The sequence below is a fragment of the Pelecanus crispus genome, chromosome 9 (genome assembly GCF_030463565.1).
Source record: "Pelecanus crispus isolate bPelCri1 chromosome 9, bPelCri1.pri, whole genome shotgun sequence".
NCBI classification, from domain to species: domain Eukaryota; kingdom Metazoa; phylum Chordata; class Aves; order Pelecaniformes; family Pelecanidae; genus Pelecanus; species Pelecanus crispus.
In genome coordinates, this window is record NC_134651.1 from 17,904,153 (window position 1) to 17,923,203 (window position 19,051).

Sequence of the window (19,051 nt, forward strand, 5' to 3'; positions counted from 1 at the left end):
TGTCCACAAGCACTCCCTCATATGTCCTTCATGCCACAGTCTGGCTGAAAGCGTGTCTGATGCATGTATCAAAGGAGCATTATTCTCTCTTAACTGTGTCTGGGACCTAAGAAGGTACCAAGACTTTTCCCCTGCTGGTGGAACGATTGAGTAGGAAAAAGAAGAGTAACAAGAGTAGCAAAGCCAGGATAACAAACCAATGTGCTATTAGAGTAGCAAGGAGAGTGTCATCAACTTGTGGTGAAAGCTCATTGTGAAGGAAGGGTACCTTTGCTTTCAGTGTTTGCCCTGAGAACAGGTGCCTGTTAGTAAAATCTCTAGGGCTCAAATACATGTCTATGCATGTTAGGGTCTGGCCAGGAGAAAACACAGCCTAATAGGACAGGTGGCAATGGTCACCCAAGGTTCATAAGCTCTTCAGACTTCATTCCTTCAGAGTACTTACCCTCATTCTCTGGCTGAATTGTCAGTTCACAGGCTTTCAGTGCAGGGTAGAGACAAACAGCCATTGGGTTCTAAAGGTAAAAATGTTCAATATATTGTAAGGACAAATTCCAGGTTTTCTCATAGGTTCTTTAAATCAGCCTCTTAGGTTGACTGGGAAAGCTGTGGAGCATCCAGGCAGGCTGCTTCCACATCAGTAGAGCGCACCAGTAGCAGTTTAACACATTTCCCAATAATTGCCCACAAATGCTTTATGAAGGACAAAGTTCCACAAAGCTTCTCAGATACTGTTCCCCCTGATTAAAGAGCCTCAGGAAGGGCTTCTCTGCTGAGGAGAAAAAAATGCCACACCTTGAGGTTAGCTTGTCATGGGCTGTAAACAAGGCATCTGTAGCCACAGCATTCAAAACTATTTCTCCTCTGTATTCTTCCTCTGTTCATTAGGTACTGGCCGCTGGGTGGCTTCTGCTTTGAAAGAATTAATTATTCAAACTCTGCCTACGTATCTCTTTTCAGCAGGAGCTAACCCCATTGTGTTACAAGGACAAAAACCTTTGGTAACAGCCAGGACAGATGGCTGAAGCCAGGCAACACATTTCAGAGGTGTGCCACACCTCTGTGTTATCAAACCTGGTTTTATTGGCAAACCTCATTATCTTTCATATTTTAATTAAAGCGCCACACTTGAGGATATTCTTGTTGTTCAAAAAGCTCATATTCGATTATTTTTAATGCCTCAATATGAAGAAAAACTGGAAAATGTGATCCAACTGCAAACTAAAAGCTGAACAATCCAAAGAATACAAACTATGTCATTTAACAAAAATCTTGTTTGAGGACATATTATTTGTCTTTTGGGTGTCTTTTTTTTTAACATGTTTGGGATGGAAACACTGCTGTGTTATTCAGCCAATATCCCTGCTGGAATGCTCTCTTCTTTCCATAGTGATACTATATAAGCCCCTGTCTCAAGGGAATGTGTAACAGTGCAGTGCCAAGATGCTGTGCTGAGATATTTGTGCCTTCATACTTCCTTTTCTGCAGGGCTTTCTGGCTCTAAAAGACGTCCGAGTTACTTTCCCCTCTTTCTCTCACTTCATTGATCTGCTTGATCACTATGGTCTAACCTGTTCTTAATTTCCTCTTGCTAGCCCATTTTGAAAGCCGCATGTATGATTTCCAGTGGATAAAATTGCCATTGGGATGCCCTTTCTCCTCCTTTAGCATTGATCATCATCACTCATGAACAGATGCTGGGGAGGCAGATGATCTTTCAAACGTAGCAAGGAAGATTAGGAGGAGAGTGCCTGGAGGCAGATTCGACCACTTAGAAGCATGTAGTCACACACCGTGGTGTTAGCTTGCTTCGCGTAGGGAGGGGAGCGAGAGCTGAACATCAAAGTGCAATGGAAATGTAAAATCCTTAGTGCCGTGATTTCTCCCTTCATCTATGCTTTTTCTCCTGGCAAGGTGTTGCAGGCAGTTCTGCTTTCTATGCCACCGTACAGATTCAAGCTTCAGTGAATGTAAATGGAGCTCCTGGATCTGTTTTTTATCCTTTAGAAGTTCTAACACTCACTAAAATTAATTTGAGATTGAAAATATATTCAATCAGCAAAAGTGGGTACAAACAGTCTTTCTGGGACAAATAAGGCTCAGGTATTCTTCAGGCTCAAGCTGCAACAGGATGGGGGAGAGCAGGAAAATTGGGAACAATCCATCCTAGCGGGACTCCTTAGGCCAGGTCAAAGTCATATGCTGCATGGTAGCGATAGGTTGGCTTCTGGGCCAGAAGCTTGTCCTTTCAATGCTGTGTCTCATCCCAGCTGCAGTCAGCTGAAGTATTTGAAAAAGGTGTGGCAAACAAAATGTACCAAGTTTATACTTTATAAACTATAACCCCTTTCCGGGTTTGTACTGGGAGCTGGGAGCACCCCAGAACCAACCTCATGTAACATTTTGCGAACTAAAAGGCTGCTGGAAGGTAATGATGCCCACTCTTTTAGTTATGTGCCCCAGAAAACACGATTTGCTTCAAATAAGGTTTTAACTCGGTAAAATGGCTAACTGCTGCTTGGGTAGGGTTTGGACAGCAGAGGGTGGCAAAGCGCAGTTCACAAAGGGAGTCGGGGTGCTGGTGGGCGCTGGTGGTCGCCCCCCCTTGCAGCCCGGGCGGCTTCGTGCGACTGAGTGGGTATTTAACATTCATTTCCAGTCTTGAGGCTTCCTCATCTATCGCGTGGGATCAAGATTTATTCCCTGATCTCTTGTTGCTAGTGCTATTGCTTAACTGCAGACAGCTCTGCTGTGCTCTGCTGTCTTTCATATTCTGTTTGGTTTTTACCGTACATCCAGTTACTAGGAAAAACATGTCATCATTATTTCCCTGTACAGCCCAAACATCTGTTGACTTCAGGAGGTGTTTGATGAGTGTGAGCAATTCTGTAACGTTTCTAGCCCTTTCAATGCTCCAAAATGTAGACCAGTGATTGTTGTACAGGAGAAATCACTATGAAAAAAGCAAGCTCTGTGTGTACACGTGTGTAAAAAAAATGAAGTGTAATATAAAAAGCATAATATATAAGTTAACATAGCAAGAACTCCAAACTGAAGGAAGTAGAGATCTTAAGGCCAATTTTTAAAGTTTTCTCAAGAAATTCCAGAAGTACCTTCTAACTTAATTACCTGGAGCTATACCAGCAGGCAGCCTAAAACAATCAATGTTTGCTTATTTCTGAAGCGCTTTTTACTTTTGTGAGTAGTCTCAAATTTTTTTTCCCATCTGTGGAGGCCTGTCCTCATTTAAGAAAGACTTCTCTAATGTGATATGAGCAGTATCTCATGAACTGTGGTTCAATCTATGGTACAGACTGCTGCTGGCAAGCATTTTCGGTAATCAATTGTCCGTATGAGATTAAAGAAAAAAAAAAAAGATCTCTGCAACTTACAGCTTACAGTGAAGTCTAAATAGATACTCTGTAAAACTGTGTTTGTGTGTTAAACAAATTTGGCTACAGCTGCTATATAATATCAAGACCAAAAGTTACCATAGTTCATAGTAGGCAATGGTCAGTGAGGTAATATCAGTTAATTTATATCAGTGTCCTCCCAAGAAGGGAATGTTCTGCAGTCTTGCTCGTTCAGGAATATAATCTTTCTCTGATCTTTAAAGTGACGAAATGAAGGAGTAGATGATGGAGGCACAGAAATCAGAGCAAGAAAAGAGCTATTAGACCATATAGCTTATTATTCCATCCCTAAAAGGCTACTCTGCAGTGCATTCTTGGGTACTTTGTCCAGTATACATAAAAACCTGGAAGCATGGAAATAATGAAGGAGCGAGTCTAGTGTGCAGAAATGTCAGTCCTTTTCTCTCTGCTTTGATCCAGCTATAGGATGAAGCAAAGCAGTAATTGCTGCCATTATAGAGAACAAATCTGTTTGCATTTCTGCAGTGCTTCAGCTCTAGCTGTGAATGCCTAATCAGTCCTATTGCTGGAAAAATATTTTCCAGCCTCTTGTCAAATCTATGTCTGATTGCAGTGCATTACTACATAGCCACTTAACTCCACCCATGTCCTGGCCCACATCAGTAGAGGGCTGTGGTGAGAATTTTTGAAGCCAATGCTGGCGTGTATGAAACATAATACAGCAGTGTCAGTGGTTCACTAAATATTCCTTTCACCTCATACATAACATGCAAGGGGAACTGTTCTTCTACAAGAACTGTAAAACTCTGAATAATGCATGTATGAAGATCCCATTGCACACTTTTGCAGGAATAGTGACTTTTGCTCCAGTGTCCTTACTACCTTTAGCCATAATAATGACATTGCATTTTTCTCAGCCAAACTTCCCCTGCAGTTTTGATTGTAGGCTGTATTTCTCATTCTCTGTTCTACATGCTTTATCAGAGTGATAGCGACTGCTACATTCTGATGCAAACATAACTGCACAATGTGACACATATTTATAAATTTGCCCTGAATCGCAGTAAATTGCACCTGCTTTTTCTACCAATTGGTAGAGTTGTTCTGCCTTCACAATCCTGGAAATTTAAGGTCAGTTTAAGCTCAGTACACAGTTCTCAGGTCTGATATAGCCTCTTTGTTTCCATCACCCAGCACAGAACTGTTGTAACCTGACCAGGTTAAAGATCCCTATAGGAAAAGGAGGTGGCTGAAACAGCACAGAACTGGCACACTGTCAAACTGCTCGTGTGAGCAGTGGACATACTAGAGGTGAGGACAGATCATTCCTTACTCCTAAGTTCCAGCTCTGCTCACTCCTTGATAGCCCTTGGTTCAGCTGAAGGAGCCCTAATGCACCACATAAAGGGAAAATGTCGTTCAATCAGTTGTCATAGACTTGGTGAAAAAAACCCAAAAAGTGTAACTTGCAATGAAATAGCCAGCTTGTTCTTACAGGGGAAGTTGAGTTTACTTTCCTCATTTTTATTATCAGTTAACTTATGTTAGTAAACACTGTGTCTTATAAAGCATTGTATCACATGGATTTGGTTTACTGATAGGCGAATGTTTATATGATTCATCTGACAGAATTGTTCATGCCTGGAAAAGAAAAGAGGACTCTTTCTCCAAGCTCTTTAAATACTCAAAGATCAGTAAAATATACAAAACATGTTCAGGGTGGTGGCAGGGACTGACAGTCATGCTCAGTGAATTGTGATGTAAGTCCAAAGTTATTCATGCAGTTACTCTGCATTTACACCCTATTGACAGGAATCAATGTCCAGGAGCAATATTCAATCTGAGCAAGTGAAGAAAAGGAGATGCAACAGTTTTTTAGCATTATTTTCAGCTAGCCAAATCCCATATGCTTGTCTTATTCATGTTTGTATTTAATTTGATATGTAATTCACATGAGTTAGGCAAAAACTGTTTGTCCCCTGGTTTGATGTTTTTACATACACATTTAAGAATTATATCCCCTGTAATCCACTGTCACTATGTTAGAGCTCTTCCAAAGTCAAAATATTATATATAAATATCTCAAACCTTCCTCATCAATAACATTTATTCTTTGTATATTTACAAGGCAAATTTTCCATGTGAAAGCAGCCAATACATCACAACTGCATTTCCATTTAATCAATTTAATTATTTAATTATTAATTATTTAATTATTATCATTATTATCATTCATTTGGCTCACCCAGGAAACATTTAAGGCAATTTTCCACTTAATCATTTCAACTAAAAGCTACAGTAGTAGCTTTAGATTTTAAAGGTTGTCAAACCTCATCCTGTAGAATGGAAAATTTTGTTTGTTAAACAAGACACACAACTGTTATGAAGACCCTCTAGTGGGAATAGCATGTCCTGTATCTGGGCATGTGCAAGCCGTGGAGTTTAGAAAAGTGCCCTTCATGAAATGCATCGAGTCAATCTGTCCTAAAGATGTTGCTTCCACAAGATGTTCAGAAATGCTGTGGTAAAACTCTCTTTTATACATCTGACTTGCGCCTGTGTAAGTCTTCTTAATCGGATCCTAGTGCTAGTAAAATAAAATACAATTCTTTAGAAGGTTGTTCTGCCTTCAGGGGAAAGGAAATGAAAAAGTGGAGATGGAGTGAAATAGATCTTGACATATCTGTAGATTTATGCTAGAGGTTCAAGCATATATCCTATAGGATCCTATAGGTGTACCTCCTACAAACCAGAAGCAATAAACAGTAACTTCCACCTACTGCCTTCTACTAGCAATAACTAACCAAATTTCCTGGCAGTTCCTGAGCTTAAAAGGGACCTGGCCTTGGTTGTTGTCAGTGAGGAGCATGGGTATAGGATAGAGCCACAGAATGTACTGCTGTGTGGTTGGGGTTCATGCAGTATGAATGCCACTGACAGAAGAAAAAAAAATAGTTTCTACATAGGGCTTTTTACAGGGTTAAGGCCTGTGAGGCAGAAGTTTATGGATCACTCTGGTATGGTTCAGATCTGACAAAAAGCAGCATGTGCTCTGGATATCTAGTATATTCTTGGTAGCATGGACAGGAGGTTTTCATCTGTGTTGTTGTTTGTTACCTTGTCAGTTGCTTTTAAACACACTTAAAAGCAGAGGATTAGGGAATGAATTCTCTAATCCCATCCCTTACACTCTCCACAAAGAGCAATTGCCTAACGTGCAATGTGTTTGGTTATTATTAGTCCTTGCCCCAAGGGATTTTCTGTGAAAAGGCTGGAGCAAGTTACTTTAAAGTCCTCTTGAGGCTGAAGGTGGATATTTTTGGCAACCAATCTGGCGGAAGTTTTTGGGACCTTCTTTCAGGCCAGTCACTGGCATAAACCAGTCCCTGAGGCTGCCTGAGGAGTAGGGACTAGAACGGACAACGAATGTAGAAACACAAGTCATCTTATTTCCCTCTAGTTGCCCAGTATTCCCTCTTCCCTCATTCCCAGTGCTCCTCAGGTATGGTAACTAACGGAGCTATCTTTGCCATAGACGTTTTGAGGCATTAGAGGGAAAAAAGTCAAATCTTCAGTACAATGTTGTCATTATCGTAATTAGCCATAATTAAAGAACTGTTTTAACAGACACATATTTGATGCATTTTGATATAAAAAGAACAAAACTACAATGAAGCAAGAGCTATGTTCTATGGAGCAGAACCAACAACACTGTGTGAAAGATCTGATTAAAATATTTGTGTACCTACTGAACAATGTAATCTGTATGATACAGTAAAATAATCAGGTTAGGGAAGATAGAATTCTCATAATACTGCAGACTCATACTGCAGACTCAGTTATAGGACTAATACTTGTCAAATTTCTAATATTACAACTTCAGAAGCCACAAACCTATTAAATAAGAGTGTTTTAAAATAAAAATACAGTAGCACAATAGTGGGCTTCTTCGGGACTCTGCTGCTATATTTAATGTATTAAAAGAATATTTCTGACCAGCACACCAATTAAGGATAGACATATAAGCACGATAAGGATAAGTATAACATGTTTACCACAATTTAAGTAACTATGTTTTGAAGCTCATGTACTGCTCACTCCTGATTCATATCAGGACAAATACTTTCACCCTGAGAAGTTATTTAGTGGCCTAGAAGGTTCCTGTTTCTGAAAGTTTATCACATTAGTTTCGTGTCACATTAGACCTATCTGTATGCCTATCATTCAGTTAATTTTTTAATTTTTTTCCAAGGAAAAAAATTGTGGTTTTCACTTGACCAATGAACATCATTGCACGTTAATACTCTCATATCCCTAGAAACAGGAGCTAGCCTGGACACAAGAAACCTTGTCATTCTCCCCCATCCTTGTTTGCTGTAGCAAGGATGTTGTTGAAACCAAACTTAAAATGTTTGTTAAAGGTTGGATGGGTTTCTTTTCTCATCTACACACTTACAGAGATTCTCAGACTTTCTGAGGTCTAATTTTTGGATTTCAATTACTAAGGAAGACAATCTGGCACAAGACTGAACCATATCCCAAGAGGTAACCACACCCTAACTTAGAAACGTGAAACTTAGGGTTGATATTCTGAAGTGTTCCTTATTTCTATGGGAGATTGAACCAAGCCCAGATACTGAAAGCTCTCAGGCCTTAGCAAGGTCCCTGTCTGTCCCAAAAACATTCAACTGTTTAATCAAAAAATATATTTTACATTTCAAAACTGCACTATAAATTGAATATCCATCTAGGGTACCTGACAATCTCCACTTATGGTATGGGTATGAACTGCTCCTTCCTTTGTTCTTGAGCACTTGTATCACTATTTGACTGAGCTAATCCAATAAAAATGCTAAAATGGTTTCAAACAAGTGTCTCTATAGTTCATTTCATGCCCTATTTTACAACAGTTTATTCTCTAATCTAATTTACATTGTTCTGAAATCACAAACTGACCGTAATTATCTTGTAATGGTAATACAAGCTCATTTAAAGGGAACATCAGGTGCTACAGTGCAAAGCTACTGTAGCAGGTCCTTGCAAACATAAGATCGTGGGTTTTATGTATTTCGATGTGAAATATTAAATGAAAATATTGTCATATTTTATATGTAAAAATCAATATTTACACTGTATTTTTAAATGTGGGGTGAAAATATTGCTGTTTCAGAATCTTTGAGGGGATTTCATTCTGAAATTTAGAGAATAGCTGAATTATTCATCAATTAGTTCAGAGTGAATAATAACCAGAAGCATGAGTCTGTCTGCCACATAGATTGGTAGCAGGTTAATATCTAGCAATGTTTGTATACTTGGAGAGGGACTTCAAAACATTATTGGTTCTCACTTTCTTGACTCAGAATACTTTTCTTCTGAATTTCTGCTGAATCAGATGGTTTTTTCCTTTTACTCATTCATGTTTGCAAGGTTTGAAGACTTGCCCTAGACAGGTCTTTTATACTAACATTCTCAACTGTCCTGAAACATCTTTCTGGTAGGATTCTTCTGTTACATGGAGTTCTGAAGAAAACTCTTATAAAAGCTTTTATGACACAGGGAACGTTCTTGAGGTTGAAAAGAAAAGGCAAAATGATCCTCATGTATCCCTCTGTCAATGTAATAATGAGGTGACACTCAATGATATTAAAGGTTTGCACATTTGAAGCTGATCAAAGGTGAAGAAAACAGATACAAACTTTTGTTCTTGGTCCATAGCTAATCTTTGATACTTAATGCTATCAGGTGTTGTTAAAGCCATGGATTTAGCAGAGTCTTTAATCAAGTCAGCCATTTATATTGATAATGAAATGGGATTAGGAGTCTTCACATTTCAGAATAAAAAGCACCCACTCATCTGAGGACTAGAAAGAAAATTCTCTTATAGAAGGCAATTTTATAATTAGCTGCAACAGGTTTTCTTGAACTTAGAAAAACTCTCAAATGTTTTAACCAGGCTAAATCCTTCAGGATATTAACATCTTGTAGGTAAAGAAAGAACCTTGCATGTCATGATTGCTGTAATAATGAAAATCTTTGAAATAACTCATTGGTGAACTGAATTCATTGCTGACTGAATGAATTAGCCAACTAAGTAGTGAATCTGATTTACCTGACACTCTGATTGACTTTATGTTTTGGTTCAGTATGTGACAACAGTTGTGTAATCTGAGAACTCAGAACTATTGACATTCAATTACAATATTTTTAACTCCTATAGGTAATAACCCTGTCACTATCTTGTTTTCCCTCTGTAAACTAGGTATTTTCAGTTGTTCTGTTTTCATATGGAAGTCTCTTCCACCACCTTCTGTACAATGGTGATTTAGGCATTTCTAAAACAATGTACCATTATTGTATCTGGAAAATCTTATGTCTGATTTTTTTAGATTTTATTTTTACTGTCATGAGGATATCTGTCTCAAAATGTATGTGTAAGATTGTCAATTATTCAGTATCTATTGGAGGTTCTCTCAATTCATAATACTAAGTAAAGTAAATCTTAATATAATGTTTAAATCTTTGTAGGGCAATAAAATATTCAATGGCACTATGATTTGGACAGAGTACAGTTGACAGTGTTTCATGGCTCATTTGCGTGAGTAATTATGAGATTTTAGTTATTGCTCGAAGATCAAGTGCAGCTTTTTCATTGCAAAGAGATTCAGGTTTTTATCTATATAATGCATAATGTCTCTGACTTAAATGGAGCTCAGGAACACAGGGATCCTAAAGCTGTATTATACTCATTAGAGGAATATTAAAAATGCATTAAATAATATTGTACAGTTGTGAGCTGTGGTGAATTGGTTTGTATGTCTGATGCAAAATGTGGTAAAACTAGTATGGTAAGGGCTATTTGAAAGTCAGTCTGAAAAAAGAGGTGGGGGGTTTTTTTAAAGAAAAAAACTGAAATACCATTTATTGACAGTTTCCAGCTATGTTTGGTGACCTCAACTAACTTTTCAGCTCATGTGGGTCCACACCTTACTCCCTTTTTTTCACTCCTCACTTACTTTTGCTACATTGTTAGCAATACTTAGCAAAATCTACAACTGTATCTTGACATTTTGAACTGGGGCAAAATGGTTTTTTCCATTTTAAAGGAAAGCATGTGTATATCTCAGTAGATATTTTCCATGGTCAAATGTACTACAGAAGACTAACCAAAATAAAATCCATACTGACATGTAGCAATTCTTCACTTTATTGAGTGAACTCCATAGGAGGTTGTTTTTAAGTAAGCAAAGGCTCAGACATTTTTAAGTAAGCAAAGACTCAGACATTCAGGCTTTCTGACCACTCGGGCATTCTGCATAGTCTCATTCAAGACACTCCTAAAGCATCAAACACAAATATGGTTGGTCTTTCCTAAAGTCGAAGGACTTAGCTTACTCGGGCATAACAGTCTCGCAGTTGGGTGGAGGTACAGCAGAAGGTGCAGACAGAGCAAACACGGTAACCTCTGAGCTTGCTTTTGGTGATACAGTGATGACAGACTAGCGCAGGCCTCTGCTACCGTCTTGCATACACGCACCTTGCTGAAGCCCGTGATTGGATATGTTTGCATGCGTTTCCATTGATCTCTCCCAGTTTCGGTGTAAGGACAGTCTCAGCTGTGCTAACTTGAACTGTTTGTCAGATCGACAGATGCTAAAGCCATGCATGTAGTTCTAATACTCAGCTGTTGAACAGTCATTGTACCTCAGGTAACTAGGTATGCAGTGGATTTGTAAAGCCAGTTTCTTTTCTGTTCTTCCAGTTATTTCTATAGTGAAAGGGGTTTTCTTCTTGTGCGATTTATACAGAATAGCTTAAGGTAAATTTATGATTCGTTTATTGTTACCTGAGACACTTCGTTTTCTCTTGCTGTGATTAGTTATCAAATGATTTATTGAAGAAAAACCCATGATAATACCATTTCTAGTGACAAAACTGATGTAAAAGATGACAAAAACAAGAATATACTAGTATACAGAGCACTTTAAAATAATGAATCACTGTAACCAAAACATTTGATGTGAAGCATTCCACTGTATAGAAAATGTTATAGGAATGTATTGGTATGGTAGAAATAGAAAGATTGGAATAAAGGAATAAGTATTTCATTTTCACCTCTACTATTTATGTTTTTCAGCATACATTTTAAATTCTGACTTGTGACTTTTTATTACTGTTGTGATAATGATCAGTCAATCACTATGTTACTTCATACACAAGCAAGAATAAAATCATCTGCTTTTCCTATTGTTGGCTTATTAATATTGCTATTCCTTGTGAAAAGAAAGAAATGCAACTCAGGTTTTTTTCATCTTTTGCTTGCATGATTACAATCTGTAGCTATGTTCAACTGGCTTCAGGCTACAAGATAATCATGTCTAGATAGAGTAAGATTCTTTAGGGAGTTAAAATATGAGATAAAAAATTCTCTGCAGATTAGAAACCATACTTGGCAAGAAAGATTTAAATTACAAGTCTCATTCATGCTATGTAGTACAACTGCACAAACACTTTAAATCTGGAATTATGCTTTTTAAACCTTTAACAAAATAAAGACCCTTAGCAGTGAGATTCATCAGTGATGTTGCAATGAATAACAAAACTGAAGAAAATACAACTGCTGATAAAATCATCAGGCAGATGGGGCTGTCTGTATTGGGGATATGGTGTGTATATTGTACATCTTCACTTAGCAGTTTCTGTTACATTCTAATTATGTCCCCTACAGTGTTAAATTAGGAGTAGGTTCTTTTAGAACTGATAGCTTTTCCCTTTAGCTTGCATGTGAGGATACAGTTACTTATCAAAGAAGCAGCATCCTATAAACCAACCTTCCAATCTGTATTTATTGCCATGATTTTTTCAGTATACTCTAATGCAGAGGGATAGGTGCTGTGATGCTAGTTTATGCAAGCTGAGGATTTGGCCAGGATTTTTTAGGAAGAAAAGCACAGAACAAGTTTTCTTACCTGACTGCACTATCCAGGCATATTTTTGCCACAAGAGATTTGTAGGATTTATTTCTACTTGTATTTGCCTTATCTCACATGTACCTAAGCTACATTATGCAAAGGTAGCCTGCCTGTCATTGTCATCTTGTCCCTCTTTGTTCATTGTTCATGCATATATAGCCCCTTTCAACAGTCCTTTTGGACACCGCGTTGTCTTGCATTCCCAAAAATGTTGGTAACTTGGGTTGTTTTTTTACCAGCTGGCTGCATTTAGGTATAGTACAGCCTTTTGTTATGTGTTCAGATGCCGGGTATGCTGCTTACTGACATGTTTCTTGTATGACCTTTCTCATCCACCTATATGGCTAAAACTCTTGCCAGGCTTTCGTATTTCCTGTCTTGATGACCCCAGTATCTTTTTCCTTCACAGATGTGGTCCGATTCCATTTGTGGCTATTCACAATGCTTCTGTTAAAATCATTCTCCCAGTCCCCTGACAGCTTCTTTCTTTGCATCTTTCCTCCAGCCTCCCCATTCTATTCTGCATCAGACATACCCTGCTTGCTGCTACTTTAACTACAGATTAATCTCTCTTCTGCTAGCAGTATGCTGGATAGAAGTTTTAGCGTTCAGAACTTTCTGACAAGAGCTTCCCAAAAAACCCAAAGCAATTTCACTATCTCTTTTTTAGATCCCTTCTTAAAACCAGATGTTGCTAAAGGAAACTCTTGCAAAAAATAGGCTTCTGTTGAGCTGCATCTAAAGCTCTTCCTGAACATTTAGTTTCTTGTGTAGTAATTACTCTGTAGAGTCCTTAGGAGAGGGCTCTTTTTTCCCTCTACTAAACAGCAGCTGGTTCAAGAAAGTCCCAATCCCAGAGTAGCCTTCCTAGAGAGCAGCTTTATAAATAACTTCACTGGAAACTTCCAGGAGTACCCAGACAGCCAATGTGGTCTCCAAACTCCTTTCCTCAATGCATGGCAATAAAAGGTTGGTAGCAGCAGAATTGTGGTAGTAAAAAAAACCAGACCTTTTACATATGGAGAGATTCTTCCCCCTTTTTTCACACAAGCAAGCTTTAATTCTGTCCAGCTTCAAAAATGTGAGGACGTCCCAGAGCTCAGAATCATTAAAGCCTTGCAGAATTTTTGTTCTGGTTCTTCAGTGTCTGTCATTTACTTAGATTTTTTTGTCAGTCTAAAGTTTATTTTGCATTGTTGTACTGAGATTTTATGTGGTCTACTTGCTGATTCATACTGGAAATTACGGTAGTTAAAGCTCAGTTTCCCAGAAGATGATTCTTACTTCAGCAAGTCAAATATTTATATGGTATCTCCTCTACTGAGTAATGACAGTATTGTATGTAACATTTTTTGAGACATGAGGCACTTTGTAAGTGACAGACTTGTGTAATCTGGAAAATTCTGAATTCTCCTGTGTTTTATTACATTACTGTTTTTTTTCTTTTCCTGTTGAAGCGGCAAAATAATTGCTCTAGCTTGATGGGCTCCTCCCCACACTTTCAAAAAATTTATGTTTGCGTGTAGAAAATGTCAGCTCTCCTGCAGCAAAGCTAATCTGAGTTTTATTCTTCTATTGTATTACTTTATTAATATTCCAAATCATAGAATAATTTAGGTTGGAAAAGACCCTTAAGATCATTGACTCCAACCATAAACCTAACACTGCCAAGTCCACCATTAAACCATGTCCCTATGTACCGCGTCTACACATTTTTTAAAAACCTCCAGGGATGGTGACTCAACCACTTCCCTGGGCAGCCTGTTCCAGTGCTTGACAACCCTTTCGGTGAAGAATTTTTCCTAATATCCAATATAAACCTCCCCTGGCGCAACTTGAGGCCGTTTCCTCTCATCCTATCGCTTGTTACTTGGGAGAAGAGACCAACACCCACCTCACTACAACCTCCTTTCAGGTAGCTGTAGAGAGCGATAAGGTCTCCCTTCAGCCTCCTCTTCTGCAGGCTAAACAACCCCAGTTCCCTCAGCCGCTCCTCATAAGACCTGTGCTCCAGACCCTTCACCAGCTTTGTTGCTCTTCTTTGCATGCCCTCCAGCGTCTCAATGTCTTTCCTGTAGCGCGGGGCCCAAAACTGAACACAGTATTTGAGGTGAAGCCTCACCAGTGCCAAGGACAAAGGGATGATCACTTCCCTAGTCCATGACCAATCAGTTATTCACAAATATTATTTGCAGTACTGAACCATCACTAAGTCCAACTGACAAGTCTTCAGTGACTGCTTATTACTGATGAATTTACTTACCATTTCCTTCTAAAATATGTTTCTAATCATCTAGTTTCTGATCACTGCCATGGTTTAGCCCCAGCCAGCAACTAAGCACCACGCAGCCGCTCACTCACTCCCACTGCCCCGATGGGATGGGGGAGAGAATCGGAGGAGTAAGAGTGAGAAACACTCCTGGGGTGAGATAAGAACAGTTTAATAATTGAAATAAAGTAAAACAGTAATGATTATAATAACAATATAATAATGAAAATGATAATAATAATATACAAAGCAAGTGATGCACAATGCAATTGCTCACCACCCGCCGACCGATACCCAGGCAGTTCCCGAGCAGCGATCGCTGCTCCCCGGCCAACCCCCCCCAGTTTCTATACTGACCATGATGTCATATGGTATGGAATAGCCCCTTGGCCAGTTTGGATCAACTATTCTGGCTGTGCCCCCTCCCAGTTTCTTGTGCACCTGGCAGAGCATGGGAAGCTGAAAAGTCCTTGACTAGCGTAAGCAGTACTTAGCAACAACTAAAACATCGGTGTGTTATCAACATTCTTCTCATCCCAAATCCAAAACGCAGCACTATGCCTGCTACTAGGAAGAAAAGTAACTCTATCCCAGCCGAAACCAGGACAATCACACAAATAAATTGCTGAATTTTTTTATTTATTCATGACATTAAGAAGTCAATAAGGAGGTAGGGCAGCCCCAAATCAGCTCCCTACTCTGTATTGATTGTATGCAGCTCCTTGAACAGTCATATACTGCTAGATGCAAAGAAGATGTGATTTGAGACACTTTGTCATCTAGCAGAATTCACAGCTTCAAGTTACCTATACAAAGCTGGAGGGACAGAGTGGGAAAAAAATTAGAGTTGAAAGTGTAGGCTCACGGTCAGACTTCTGTCAGCCAGGATGAGGACCCAAGTCACCTGACACCACATCATGCTTTCACATTCGTGAACTTTCTAGCTGTTTAGTTTAATGAATAATGGCTAATGATAAGCACTGGGAACCTAGAGTCTCTTTGGCGTGTTAGTATCTAGGAAAAATGAAGGTGAATGAGGTGAAGCAGGGTTTTGAATCTGAGGCTCACATGTCTTGCTCTATTAGAGTTGAGTGAAAAGGGCCTGCGAAGTGGAACCACCTCTTTTTCATTCAGCTTTGGGTTTTGTGAGGGCCGGGTCTCAGCATCTCTCTAACAGACCTCACTGGCAAGACAGGTAATTTAATAATTTGTGAATCCCAGAGGATCTTTAGACAACCAGTACATGCATTACATAGTGCTGGACAAGCCCCCCCCAAAAAAGACCTGTTGGGAGTCAAGAGGCTTTATGGATAAAAATTAAGCAGCAGCTCTGAGGATTCAGATTTTCAGCATAACTAGAAGTCTCCTAAGTCCTTTCATAGATCTGTGCCTCATTCTTTTTCTTCCGCAGAATATTACTTGCTACTTCATTTTGGGAAGATAAAAGAACACTATCTCAAGTGGCTAATACAGTATTCTAAATGATGCACACTTCACAGTATAAATGCAAAGTCCAGACATATACAGAAAATAGCAGTTACTTTATAATGTTTATTTTCAGAGAAGTATCACATAGAACAGAGAGATAAAGGTCCCATAGTTTAAGGGGCAACCACTTTCCCAAAGAACTTACAATATAGATGAAGAACAAGATTTTTAAAAGTATATGAAATAAAATTACTTTGCAAGTGTTTCTAAAGTTAAGTTTTCCAAAGCCACATTGGAAATTAGGGTTACATTGATTTGCAACTCTGCTTCTATTTCCTTTATGCAGCCTTGAAGATTTCAGTTCTGATGTTCTAAAAGAACAAAAAATAAAATTTAGCATTCTAGATGAGTAAGAAAGTGAAAAGTAAAGTAAAAAAGATGATTTCACAGGCAGAAATAGGAAAGATGGAAGTACTATCATGCTAAACAGATTCAGAGCTCCTAATATTGTTAGCTTGATTTGTGTCAATAGCCTACTCTGTTAACAGTGAGTGCTGGGTTGGGAATGCATTCTAGTGGGACAGGAACATTCTGGAGGAAATTCAGTCACTGACACTTTGACTTATTTATAACTTTTTAACAGATATTTTAATAATTTTTTTGAACATATATATTAACTGGATTGTTGAAGATCAATAAAGCAATCAGATTTGCTGAAACTTGGTATGTGTAAACTTGCTAAAAATAATCAAATGCAATGACAGCTGCCCTAAAAATCAATTAGACTACTTTTTTCATTTCCAGTTTAGAATAGCAATAGGGACATCAGTGCAGGGTGCTTCCTTGGGATTAATGTCCTGCTGTCATTGTGGTATGCTTTCCTCATCGGATTTCCATTAAGAACACTTATGTTGTGTAGTGCTGGATGACGTTTAATATCACTATCATTGGGACCTCAAGTATCCAGCTGAGATCCAACTTTTCAATATATAGTGGAAAAGTCACACTACGTCAACTAGTACTCTAAAAAGAGTTGTTATTAACATTTCTCATAGATAAATTGCTTTATTGTTTAAATTTGACTATATATTAGACTGTGTCACCTGAATAATGTCTGTCACTGAAGACAATGATAAAGCCAGAGTGGCATTTTTGAATAATAAAAAACTAAAAGCTGGGATACACAGGGTTAGAGTCTGATCTCACTTTTACCAGTCTAAAATGCAGAGTAACTCCTGTGATTTAGAACTGGAATTTCTCCTAGTTCTAATCTGTAAAACTGAGAACGCGATCTGATGTCACGTGAAGGATAACAAAAGCAATTTTATTTAAAATGTAAATTTAAAAAATACTGAACACATGCCATACTCAGCTTGTGAGAAATACAGTAAGGTAAATTCCCATTTTTTAGTGGATGCGTGAGTATATCCTGTATTACGATGAATTTATTAAATTATTTTTCTCAGAGAAAACTCTCAGCTGGTATAAACTGCCATGGTTCTGTTAATTTTACAAACATCACAGAACTTACTCCAGTTCAGAACTGCCCTTTGATTTCTAGTTTTCAAAATAGCCTCTAGATGAACTTTTTGTGTAGTTTGGAGAAGATGACAAGAAACCAAATTTTGGGATGACTAGAAAATTACAATTGAAAATCAAATAAATTACTTCTGTTTTAAAGTTACTGTAAAGTTATTTAAAGTGGGGGGGGTGTGTGTGTGTGTTGCATTTTATAGGGCCGTGTCTAGTAAGAAATCACTGATGAATGATGATTAATGATCACTTTAATGTATTACCTTCATTAAAAATATACAGCTTTTAAAGAAAAGATAAACCAGTGTGTTTTAAAAGTTAATTTACAATAGGAAATTATTTCTGTGCGTGTTTTCATATGTGTTAGATGGAGGAGGTACAAGTACAGATTCTTGTGGTTTATTTAAATTGGCAGTTTCTCACATAATCCAAATGTATGTCTGCACTTAGTTGGGTTTATGTTTGAAAAATTGGACCTTTGCCATTTTAGCATTACCAAAATGTATTAAGTAGTTAATGAATTTTAAAAAGAAAAAGCATAATATTCTGAGTTTGCTGTTCTCTTTGCTCTGCTCTGTGAGGGTTACCATCTCAGTGATTAAATCAGCGCCATTGTTTAGTCTGATCTTCAGTTTTATTTCCCTTTTCAGTGCAGCCAGGAATTGAATGGTATGTGAACTAAGACCAGGTTCTGTAAGTCTTCTACTGTACTAAACTTTATGGCAAACTTAACCTCCTATGTCAATGAAAGACTCCTGGATCCAGTCTTGGCCAGTTCATCTGCAACTTTGTACAGACAGTAAGCAGCAACATGCTGAAAATATTTAGTAATGTAAAAGAAATAATGCTGAAGACCAGGATGATGTCTACACTGGGTATTTAAAGAATTACCATAACTAAATTTGCCAGATAGTCAAAACTTAATTTTATTCATTATTTTAAAATATTTTCAACTGAGTCAGAAGAGTATCTCTGGTCAAAACTGCAAGCAGGTTTGGGCAATTATTTCTAAAAGGCAGGCACATGTTCATATCCTTTATTGTTGACTTTTAAGACAACTGCAAATCAGGATAGCAGCACCACAGTCAGTTTTTTAAGAATTCATTCCTTAAAGCAAACATATTTGTGCTGGGGATAAAAAGACTAACTTCACTGCGGGGTCTTAAATCATTATTCTTTGGGAATGGAGAGGAAGTGAGCTCATCAATCAAGGAGACCCACAGCTGGATAAATTGTTTTAGAACAATTGGCAGCTGTTTGCTAGGCAGCTTATGTAAATACATACACAAATACTTAGGACCACTGGGGAATTCTGTGGTAACCTATTTGCTTCCTTCTTAATGTAATAAGGTAACTATACTTCAGAAAATCTACAGCTTGGTAAAGTATCTGAAAACAATTTGTAATTAACTGTCAGGCTGTTTGTTTAGTAGCACTTTATCTGCCACTCAGATTTCTGTACTTATCTGACTTCAGAA

General features: G+C 38.2%; 1 protein-coding gene across 1 annotated transcript in view; it reads left to right on the forward strand.

Annotated features, from left to right (window-relative positions):
- The window catches only part of SLC9A9 (solute carrier family 9 member A9), a 215,758-nt gene that overhangs the window by 30,765 nt on the left and 165,942 nt on the right, over window positions 1-19,051 (forward strand). The window lies entirely within an intron of this gene.